Source organism: Pithys albifrons, chromosome 5 (genome assembly GCF_047495875.1).
Source record: "Pithys albifrons albifrons isolate INPA30051 chromosome 5, PitAlb_v1, whole genome shotgun sequence".
Classification (NCBI taxonomy): domain Eukaryota; kingdom Metazoa; phylum Chordata; class Aves; order Passeriformes; family Thamnophilidae; genus Pithys; species Pithys albifrons.
The window spans coordinates 67,794,161-67,806,540 of NC_092462.1; positions in this window are offsets into that span (position 1 = coordinate 67,794,161).

The window sequence follows — 12,380 nt, forward strand, 5'->3', positions numbered from 1 at the left end:
CTCAAGGTGGCTGAAGGAAATCAGTCTGTAGTGATAAGGTACCTAACTTGTTTTAGAGCTTTCCTGTAAAAACAAAACAAAACACGATCTTTAAGGTGTTAGACAAAAAAGCTTTAGCTTCCAAATGTCCATGTTTACGCCATTAAAGTGCCATTCCATTTTACAATAGCTAGTTTGGACTAAGACTCAGTACAATTTTATCCATCTTCCTTTCAAAAGTTCAGTTAAATGCATTTACAGAAAAAGTACAGATGCTTTCTAATTAAAAATAGACACCAGGATCAACTCAAATAAATAGACGTACAAATATGGAATCCTGTTGTTTATGTAAGGTGTGCTTTTCTTCCATAGTTGAACCATAATACTAACATATTAAAAGTATAAAACATGACATGTGCAGAGGTATTTACTGTTCCCTCACAAAACCTCCCCCCACCCAAACTTGCATAAGAAATGAGGCTAGTTATCAATAATTGGCATAATACAAATGCTTTATCTACATTCTCATGCGAATAAATTCTGTGTTCAAGTCCAATGACATAAATTCATGTTTATGTATTACTTATAAAAGAGAAACAGATTTTTTTTGTACTTACTACTAATGCATAATATGCTCCAGATAATGCACTTCCTATGTTTGTCTTCTGTGTCAGTCCTTTAAGGTACAAGTGGAAGGATTTTGTTATCATGGTCAAGGTGACAACAAATCTTCCTTAGCCCTTACAGCTCCTGTAGATCACTGGCCATGTCTATGGGACTAAGATTTGTAACCATGTAATTACCTCCTGATAGACCCACCATGCAAACTTCCAGAAAAGATTATGCTGACAGTTAACACCTTTAACTGGAATGCTATCAGTTTGTATTGCAGATAGATAGTGGTGTAAACTTCTCCAATGTCTTGACCCTTTTAAGTAGAAACCATGCTTGCAGGATTTTTAATTTCCAAAACAATTGGCTGTTTTCTTGAGCTCTTATTGTGATCATAAAAAAATCTCATTTTTTCCACTGCAATACACAAAGAGGTTTTGGTCCTTTGCAAGTGGGTATAGTTACATTACACTGCTGAAAACTGAGTTCCTTTTGGAAGTATAAATGCACATGCAGAGCAGAATGAGCTTGTGCTGGCAAATCACAGGCACAATGCATTATACTTGGGCAATGGCTTTGAAAGAGTTGAAGGAAATGTTCTCCAATCAGTTTCTAGTAGTTGCAATTTCCCATGCTGAACCTATTTGAGATTTTATTCTTCATTATATTTTCTTGTGATTTTTGAATTAGCCCATGTTTTTTAACAGTTTTGGTTTCAATGACCTATTCAAGAAATATCAAAGATGTGTAACTAGAGCAGATAAAAGTACTCATTTATTAATGACTCCTGTTTCATTTTATATCTAAAATTTTACTGCTCCTTACTTTCAACTTATATGGATACAGTGTTAAACAGGATCATGATCAATATCTCTCTGTTCAACTCAAAGGATTTAAAATAAATGTAGTGGTTGCATATTCTCCTGGAAATATTTAAATATTTTGGAGATCATCAATTAGTTATTAGGCCAAAAGTTAATTTGCAATTTAAACACTTTTTCAAGATCACTTATTCAGCAATAACTGTAGTCAATGCTCTGACTTCAGGCATATGTTAGGATATGCTGAAATTCTGAAGCTGAAGGAAGATTTTTGTTGTCACCACAGAGTCAGTCAGAACTGGAAAAGCCAAGGCCTTGCACTGCAGTTGCTGGAGTTCCACTGTGCTAGGCAGAGCTCAGAACCGAGTAGTGTTTGTGTGAAACTACTCCCTGCAACAGTGCAGAGCTCCCTCTGAGAGCTTGGTCAGTCCTCTTAACAAGGGGCTGGGACACATTTTGCAGTATTTGTTGCCATTAGAAGCAATGGGGACCAGCTAAAGCTTTGCCTTTCTCCTGGCAAAGGCCAGTAGCAATGATGGTGCGGTTCATGAGCACGTTTAATCTCATTGAAATCTTTGTGGCAGGGGCTTTGTGTTTATGTTTCTCTCAGTATCAGTGCTAAGGATTGATTGCTTTCTAAACTCCTTTCTCATATCCCTTTTCATTTTTGTTTCAGGATTTTATATAATAATCTGCTTAGTAAACACTTTCCTGAATGCAGATTATCTTGCTGTCAATGTTAAGATAACTCAAAGTAGAGTTAAAATGAAGTTATGTGACTGCAGTCCATGCGTTAATCAGATATTCCCAGATCAGTTAGTGCAGCAGCACAGCATGTCCACAGTGTTTATTGTACTACAGCTGTTTAATGAGATAAGGACTGTACTAGGCCATATAGAATCTCTAAATGCAGGTTCTTCTTGTTTCACAGACTTTTCCACCCATTAGCGGTGGACATTGAAGACATTGTAGTTCTACTTCAAAGCATGAATACACTGGAAAAGTTCCTGCTGCCCATTGTCCTGTTTTGGTGTAGCACAGCTGCAGAGGATTGCTCAGCGTTGTCCCTACTACCACCATTACTCTCTCTCATGCTGTCAGCCCACCACCTGAGCACTGACTTTGGCCAGCAGTCCATGCTTTTCCTTTGGATTAAAAAAGAGCAATTGGGTTTTCAACCTGTCCTGACCTGTTCTTATCTATGGTAAGAATAACTAGGACAGAGCCACTGCTCCTTCAGCACGTCAGTCCATGTGTCCTCATGGCTGTTAAGAAAAATCTTTATTGGCATATGTGCATTTATGTCATTGACCATGCAGCATATTGCATGCTGTTTAATATGGAAACAGCAAGCTGCTGGTGTAAAATTAAGAAAGAAAGAAGTATAAAACATAAATCAGTGTTTCAAAACATGTTATATCAAGTGTAGCATATTCATTCCCAAATTATAGTAGTAAACATGTTCTTGAGAACTTACACATACATCTGCGAATTAATTTGAACCAAAATTCATTGAAAATGGTTATTCAAAAAATTTGGCATTGTGCACTAGAATCGCTTTTAAATTAACTTGAAAATGAGAAGGTACAGGCTTTTCAAACTTTTTGTATGTTTTGTGTAATCTCATATAGAAATGGAGCAATGAATTTTTTGATTCAAAGTTGATTCTTTGACAAAAAGAAAATAATCTACTTAGAGAATTTCAAACAGAATTAGTCTCTGTCCAAATGAGAGGCCTCTTAAGAGCAACTACAGCTTATAGCTTAAATACTAATCAGAGTAAGATATGGTAACTTGATGAAAATACTCAGTTAAATGTGAATCTTCTTCATACTATGAGTTACATGTTTTCAGATAGGAAAAGAATGGAGTAAATGTCACTTTTCTCACAAATCCCTATTTGTCTTTGCATCATTTGTAGTGAGCAGAAGGAAGGGACGTGTAATTGAGGAAGCAAAAGGAAGAGGAAAGTTGAAGACATGAGGGAGTGGGATACATCTTCAGGGCAAGGCAGAGGCCAGGAGAAAGGAAAACTGAGGAGCATGTCCCTGCTGTTTTCCAGTGTTGGGATGATAAAAACCAGCTGTATATCAGTTCTAAGCAGCTAACGTCCTTCAGCCTGGTGTAAGTAACTTCAGTGCACTAATAAATTTATCCATAGAAGTTATATGTCTCTAATTATCTTCAACATCACTATGACTTAATTTAAACGTTGCTGACATTCAGAATAAAATAAATCTAATCTGTGTGGAAACACACAACTTGAGCATTCAAAACACATTAACTCTTCTATGTCTTGATAGCATAGTATGTTACTGTGTTTATAAGCATAAATTAATCTCATTTAGAAGTATAAATATCAAAATACATTCATAATCAGAATTATTGTTTAGCACTACAGATCAAAAATATAGGTTTTTTGCAATATGTTTGATATGTGTTTCTAGATCTTAGCTTGTTAGGGCTAAAGCTTAACTCTGTAACTCTTGCTTTGGAGGAGCCATAATGTAGGTTTGAATGCTAAATTCTTTTGCATTTCAAATTGCTGACTTATGTTTAATCTTCCTGTAATTACTGGTCAGTGATAATCACAATGTGGTAAGTTATATAGCAATGGAAGTCTTGAAGAGTCTTTTTTCCTCATTTTGGCAGAGAAGTGCCTATTGATATTTCCACTCTATGCCAGGGCCAAAGAATAAAGTTTGTTAAGGGCTGATTAGGCCAGATAGATAATGCTACTACTGTTTTCAGCAGATGCTAATACAGTATTTTATTTTGCACATATATTAATCTTTGCTGCCTCAGTACAGAATGGTGAGGGTAACTATGTCAGTCCTAAAGGTTAATTTCATTCTTTTTTAAGGCATGCTATTATTCTGTTAACAGTAATTGCTCTTTTTTGTATGATTAATTTGATCATATGAACTGTTTCTAATTACATTGGTGGCTGGCAATTTCCTGTGCTGAGAAATTGTAGCTGTGATCATATCCCATTTACTCAGTATATATGCCTTGAGAAAAATGCTCACTGACAGGCATTTTCAGAAACATCTACTAATTTTGAGAACTGTTTGGAGACTTTATGTAAGATGCCTAGCACTTGTTTTATGTTGGTTTTGACTACGTGCAAATGTACTTGACAAATGAGGGCTGAAACAACTGGATTTGAGGCACAGGATGAGCAGGCTTGCAAATGCAGGCCTAACTGCTAAATTATCACCTGTGCTGTTTCTGCTGTGAAAACTGAAAGGAGTAGGATGTGTTTCTTGCACATTTTACAGTATTCTTACACCCTTCTCGAGCTCGACATGCCCACTCCTGTAAGCTCTATTTGCTCGCTTCAGTTATTGTTAATGATGCAGAGCGTGTGCTCTGCCAGGCAGTGCAGGACTGTATCAGACACTCCTGCCTGGGGAACCAGCCCTGGCATGGAGCAAAAGGGCTGCTGGGCTGCCTGCAGGGCTCACACTGTCAGCAGCTCACCCCTACACACAGGACAGTAGCAGTTCTGGCTCCAGTGCCAAATCTGTGTCCAGTTTACATATAGAAGAAAAACATCAGGCTCTCTCAGCTGCATTTACAGCAGCTGAACTAAACTGTGATTGAAATGACGAATGTACTCAGCAGAGAAGAGGTGTTGGGCTTGGCCAGCGTGTAGGACACAGCCTACATGAGGATTCACCCACCCTGCGTTGTCTCACGCTGAAGCTGGGCATGATTGTAGTCCCACTGTGCTAATAATAGCATCATTCCTGCGGGCACAAGCCACCCTGTGTTGAACACTCCTCCTTTTGCAATTGCTGCAGCAACTGGGCATGAGGTATTTGCTGAAGGGCTGATGCTATGTGCATCTTCTGGGTCTGAACTGGTTCTTTGAAGCAGGTATAAACTGTGCTGGTCCAAAGGAGGTGATAGGCACTTAAATGGCACTCAGAATTCAGTAGTCCAACTGTGATTCAAAGCCCCAGTTTTTGTCTCAACCCCAAAGAGATCCCAGAAGAGGTACTTTTGCCTCTTACTAAAAGTATGCCACTAATAGCATGTAGATCACCAGGAGCTGCAATACCAGGATCCCAAAACTGAGCATTCTCTTTGTAGATCAAACACAGAGGCCTTCGAAGTGCATCTAAGAACTTTGCCATAACATTCCATCTACATGTGTTCCTTACTTCATCTACACTTGTAAAACTGTTACATTTGACTTGTATTTGGAAACACTCTGGCATATAGATGCATTTATCAACAGTGGGGTGTGTCTTTGCATCCCCAATACTATATGTTCTCATACAGCTCTAATCCCAGTGCCTGAGAGGAGTCTGGTCTAGCCCACTGTAGATCTGCAGGAAGGAATTACTGCAAGCCTTTTCATGTGCTCCCTGATTTGCCCTGTAACCTGCCCCCCAGGATTTTTACAGGCAGACAGCCTGTAGGCCTGGTATGGATATGTCCTTCACAATACATTAAAGAACTTTATCAGACTTCCACTGACTCAGTAAAATGGGACCTGTGATCCCTGCCCTCTACACCCGCTCTGCCTCTCCAGCCCCATGTTGCTCTTTGTGATTGCAGTTGCCACCTCTGGGGCTGGGACATACATCTGTTCATGAATCAGCTCAGGCACTGCTGTAATTCTCAGCCTGGTGTGAAAGGTAAACCAGCTCCTTTCACAAATGGATCACAAGTTACTGCTGCAGTATTTTGGGTCAGATAGCTTCTGCTGCCCAGCAACAATCCACTGTCTGCCTTCATCTGGCTGGAGCCATCCTAAAAGTGTAATAAATTATGAGGCATGCTCTCAGAATTTACCACTTTGCTGGCTGTATGAACTGCAATGAGAAATCTGAAGGACGCTTTAGAGATGCTTTTTACAATGCAATATGAACACAGTCACTGGCCCTCTTCAGAAGTCTATGGATATGCCCACACTGGGATAGTTACTGGGCCCAGCTGATTCAGAAAAGAACATAAAGAAGTCATTGATTCAGTGGGAAACATTTACCCAAGAGTCATGTTTGAACAGCTCAGATCTCAGAACAGAATTCCATTTTGATAATGGTCAATATTCAGTTAAAAATTTACTGTGGCTTCTGAGAATTAATTTCTAAGTTGGTTTAAATAACCAGTTACATATTCTTTCTTTTCATTTTCATGGCATTGTAGGCAAATTAATTGTATGTTAAGCATTGAATAATTTGAAAGATTTCATTTATGACCCAACTATTCTTGCCTTTTAAAAAATCTCAAGGGCCGAGTCTTAGAAGCCTTACATGTTTGTATGGCATCAGTTGGGGAGCCCTCAGCATGCAGGTGTCCTGTAAGCAATATTGAAATATAAATGTTAAATAATTCTGTCTTCTGAAAGTAAGAGCCATGGTTTTTACAAACCTTTTGCACATTCATGAGTGTGTGCCAGGTAGACAAGCACTCTGGAGTTTGAAAGATGAATGCCTTTTGAAATATAAGCATCCCATCTCAGTGTGATTCCTGGGGAAAAAATCTTCTCTTGTCCAAGCATTTTGGATTTATGTAGGCCCTGTGGAGTTCACTGGTGGGTTTATTTGGCAGGTGGGCCTTATTAACCTGCCAGCAAGGGGCTGTTTGACCTGCTTAGGTCTGTAGAGCTTGTAAATAAAGATTCTGTCAGGGAAGAGAGATTCTCTTGTGCTTTGGACTATTTATATCTCTTCTAACTGTGGCTGTTAAAGCTTATAAAGAAACAGAAGGTCTGGGATGTGAGACAGAAAGCCCTGAGGGAGTCTTAGGTGTTGTATTTGGATTGCTGTGTTAATATCCTAAAATAAACACGGCATGCCAGAAAGTGGGGAATACTTTTATTGTGATTATTATTAAGTCAAAGACATAAATTATTGGTTATTGAATGGAGTATAGCTGAGCTTGGCTGCACAGGACTATAAAATAACCTCTTAATTTAACACTAGCAGCTATTGGCAATCAATGGGAGCCAGACATTTAATCAGCTTCATTTCCCTCTTTTTTCTTTATCTCTTTTTTTTCCCCAGATTGTTCTCAAGGTTAATAATTACTATTATTAACATTTTTTACAGCTCAGGTTAATGATGAATAATTAAGTTTACAAAAAATTGTAATCATAAACTATGATACATCATCAATGGAATTACTTTAATGGGGTAGAAATATCTTGAAAGATATGTTGTATTTCAGATTAAAAAACAATCTTTTCAAGATGTCTTTTAGTCTGTCTAGTGCAGTTCTGATGATAGGGTCCGTTCTAGCTCTGTAACACGTAATTTTTAACAGATGTGTCTGAATCAGTGAAAGGACTTTATATTATTTTATTTATAATACTTATAATGTAAAAAAATGCTTTTTTCATACTCAGAAGCCACCAGTTTGGACTAGCTGAACAATCTTTTTGAGAAAGATTTTCTTCTACTTCAGCTGACCTACACAGACATCCAAGCGTTACTGCAGATCAAACGATGGGTTCAGCATCTGCAGGGTTGAGATTTTGACTCTGTATTCCTTGTTCATTCATCTGAAAGTCAGTTTTGCAATATTTCCACCTTCTGTTCTGAACAGACTCAATAAATGTTTTTTGACCGTAGTCAGGTTAGACTGTTCTGCTACTTTTGCATCCTAGGGATATTTTAAAATATTAAACAGTTTATGGAGAATCTGTTGAATTTACAATTACAAACATACCATCTGCAAAAGTATTTCACCTGAGTTGCTGCTGTGGCCCAGGAGAACTTCTTTTGGGGAAGAACAAGTAGGGTATTACTGCCAATGCACACTGATTGGAGAAGGGCTTCCAAATTCTTCTAGGCACCAAAACTTTACAAGTGGAAGCCACTCAGGAGAGGTGCCAAGACAGGCAGTGCACTTTCTTCTTTTGTTCCACCTCCTTTCCAATGGGAATCTGTTTTATGAGCTGGATGCCCTGGCTCCCAGCCCTGCTATGATGTGGGACTGGCAAAATGCTGTGCACCTGTTCCAGGGGGGATTAGCCACCAGTGAAAGCCCATATCCAGAATTTCCTCCACAGATGGTAGTACCCTTCAACAAGTGAGTCAGAACCACTTGACTTAGAGCTTTTTATAGTTGTTCTTGAGGGTAATGATAATCATCCTAACAAAGTCCAGTTCTTAATCTCTTATACTGAATAGTTTGCCATTGGTTGAGGAAGATACCAAGCTGCCCTTCACTCCCACCCCTATCAGCTTTACCAGCACTGGCAAAACACTGCTAAGCTTTTACGATCATCTGTCATTACATTGGGAAGCAAGAGTTGTCTGGTGGATGAGATACCAGGCAGAGGCCAGAATTGGCTCCGCTAATTAATTCACCATTGGGAAATCTAAGACAATATTACTTCCTCTGCTGTTTTGATTTTCCTAATGATAAATACATTCATTTGAGAATTCAATAAACAGCTCATGCTGAAAATCAAGTATGCCAGCACTGGTTTGCAGAACCAGGCTTTATGTTAAGTTTTCCAGTCCAAAGAATCAAATATTGTCTGTATTGTATTCATACACATTGATATGCACCATCTACCACTACAGTACAATTGAAACAGAAATAATATTCACTGTTTTTTTTCTCTTTTGTCTACTGCTTATAAGCCTTTGTCATTCTAGAACACAGGTTTTGATATAAATACTTTAGTTTATTACTCTTGAAAACTGTATCCATATAGTTAAAGGAATAAATGTCCTAAATATGATTCCACACAAGTCTTCTTTTCTTTTTATCTTTTTCTGTTCTTTTTATCTCCTTCTTTTTTCTCCTACTGTTTTCTTTTTTTTCCTCTCTTTCTACAAATACATAAAAAGAATCAGGCATTTCCTGCTATCCCTAAGCATAAATTTAGTTCCTGGTATATCCACTCTAACGTATTCAGGAAGGAAGGAATAATCTTTCTGAGGCTGTAGTGCTTTTACAGTGGCTGCAGTAGCTGCAGCTCAGACTGTAGCTCCATATTGGAGGAATTGTGTAATATTTGATCTTTGGGAGTAATAAAGAACAGGCCCATTCACAGGTGAGAATAATACACATTGTGCAATACAGTGAAGCAGACAAATGTTCCTGCATAGAGGAGACTACTACCTGCTAGAATTAAACAATACATACCAGCCACAAAATTCACTGAATAACAATTTTTTTTTTCTAAAAGAACCCCCTCCGCTTTCTGGCTAGGATAAGGTAAGACTGATTAGGTACCACTTGTAAAAAGTGGATTTTGTGAAAGAAGAGGATGTTAAGTGCTCTAGAGAAGAAGGATTTGCAGAAGAAGCATGATAAAATAAAGATTTGTCCAAAATAGGACTGGGAAATGGCTAAGTTGGAACTGTGAGCTGAGTGTGTGGGAGGGAAGAAGGCAAGCATTCATTTCACCCAACATTGAGAGCAGAAAAAAAGACACGGGTGGAGGGTAGATTTCTGTTTGTTAGTCTGCTTAAAATTAAATAACTTGTTGATTTCAGTCCTGCAAGGTATTAAAATTGCGTTCATTAGGTTTTTAATGTATGTTTATCAATGACTTTGTTGTGAATGGTTCCTATCTAATCTTTCTTTTAACCACTCTCTTTACCTCACCAAAAAAATCCAAGAAGTCACAACCAGCCTGATTCACCTTTCAATTCAGTTAAAATTCTGCTTGATTTTGATCCAGCTGCTTTGCTTTGCTTCAGATACCAGCTGGTAACTGTAAGCAGAGCACTGTAGGGTTGCTGTAGCTTCTACCTGTGAGCAGTCAGGTCCAATGAGACCTCAGACCCCTGTAAACCTTATCCTGGCTCCCATGGCCGTGGATGTTAGGACAGACTAACACAGGGTTAAGTTATACTGTTGGTGCAGGAGGAAAACAGAGCTGTCTGGTAAAGCAACCCTTTGTGGAGCATATCAAACTCTAGCCCTGATTTGCCATAAATTAGGCAGTTTAATAAACATTTCCTGCAGCCTTTGGTAAACAGACTGTTTCATGCTTGAACTTATTAACATGCTCTTATCTTTGCTATAAAATGTATATAATCAAGAGAGATTTCCGAGTGACAGAGTGATTTGTGAAAACATCCGCATAATGTTTTTCCACTTGCTTTCAGCCCTGCTCTTGGATTTGCTGGCTGAGACAATGTTTGGAGTAGTCATGTGATCAATCTGCATTTTCTTGCAGTCTCCCTGAGCTGTTGCACCACTCCTTTTCATGCCAGGTATTCTGTTGATCTATAGATCCAAGCTCCTTCTTTTAAGGGTAATAAATCAAAATTATACAGTGTTTAGGATTTCAGTCAGAGAGATTATGTCAGAATTAGAACATTCCTGAGTGAAGGTCATATAAATCAATCCTTCAGTTATTCCATTTTCAGTTTCATTGTAATGAACAGTAGCCTGCTTGCAGTGAGAAAGCTTATGGTGCTAGAATACTGATAAGACGATACTGCATTCAGAGTACATTTTCCACTATTGGATGAAATCTGCAATGCGATATATGACACATATGCAACGGTCTGTGCTGAAAAGCCTTGAAATTGTCAAATGATAACAATCTAGGGATGGTGCTAGTTTGCAAAACCATTGAATTCTCTTTACTGCAGAAAGAATTTTAATGAACAAAGTAATAACAAAGGACTTGTAGTAGAAATGTAAAAGAAAAACATACCACACAAGCTATCATATTAAACAGGTTAATGGTATATCATTGGGCATGCTTAACATGGGGGTGTGATTTTTACCTGCGTAAGAATGCCTAACAATTAACATCACTTTTCCTACTTAAATACTTGACAAGTGATGTAGCTAAGTAGCCTTTTTAATTGCCTGTGAAATTGGAACACTGAGAAGTAAGGAACTTGGCATTTGGATCAGAATGATGGGATTTGGTGTTTGCTGCCAGTTACTCGGGTTGTTTTCTAAATTCCTTGATCACTCACATACACACCCTGTATGTACTTCCTATTGAACCTGTGCTCGCAGGACACTATAAAGCAAATATGACTCTCTGAACACATTCCTCCTCACTCTACCCTGGGGAAATTGCTAAAGCATGCATATCTCCATTTATTTACTATACACAGTCCTCCACTGACGTGCCAATATTCCAGAGCCTGTATGTTCCAGTCTGTTTGCTTGCTTCCCTTTCACTAGCTCTGTGCTTCCCACCAGCATCCCCCTGGGTTAGACATATTTGGTTACCACTCAGTCCTGATTTGCATGGGGCTTACTCCAGTTCCTGTGCACCCTTGCCCTGCACAGAAGCGCAGCTGGAGGAGGAGGAGGAGCTCTCCAGGGTTCTGCTCAACCTGAGGTGCAAGGATCTGGGGAGAAATTCCTCAAATATGCCCTTCAATACAGCCAGCTTGAATCACCTTGCAGAAATGAGGACATGCTCAATGGCTTAGAAGCCAAGTAATTTATCAAACTGGTAAAGGCTCTCCATTTAAAGGTTAAAAATGGGAACAGAAATTCTGGCAACTTCCTATCTACCTGTCTGCATCGTGATGTTCTGAGTAGTGTCCTGAGTGTGCAGCTTGCAGTCCTCCACATGGTGTTTCTGAAAGCATGGTAGAACAATGGAGGTGGAAAAAATGGTTGTGTAGGAGGAGGGAGTGGAGTTTCAGGACAAAAAGTTGTGAGCTCACCAGAACTGGGCCTGCAGTTGATGGATTCAGTTTCTGAGGATCCATTCAGGAGCAATCTTATCATGCTGGGAATTGCAGGAAGTCCTGAAGCACTGTGAAACATAGTTTTTAAACAAAATTTTTAGTGGACGTTTTTAAGGAGGTGACTTCAACATTATCTTTCTGTTTTTACTGAAAATCTAAGGGCATCACCTTTTTATCAGCAGCTTCAGTGGGGACATTTGAAAGAGTCGGTGCTATCTGATAGGTTGAGTTTGACTCAGGCTACGCAGTCAGAGAAAACATTTGCAGAGTTTTTACACCAAGCCTGCTGTTTCTCAGTGCAAGTACTTAAGGATGGCATGCT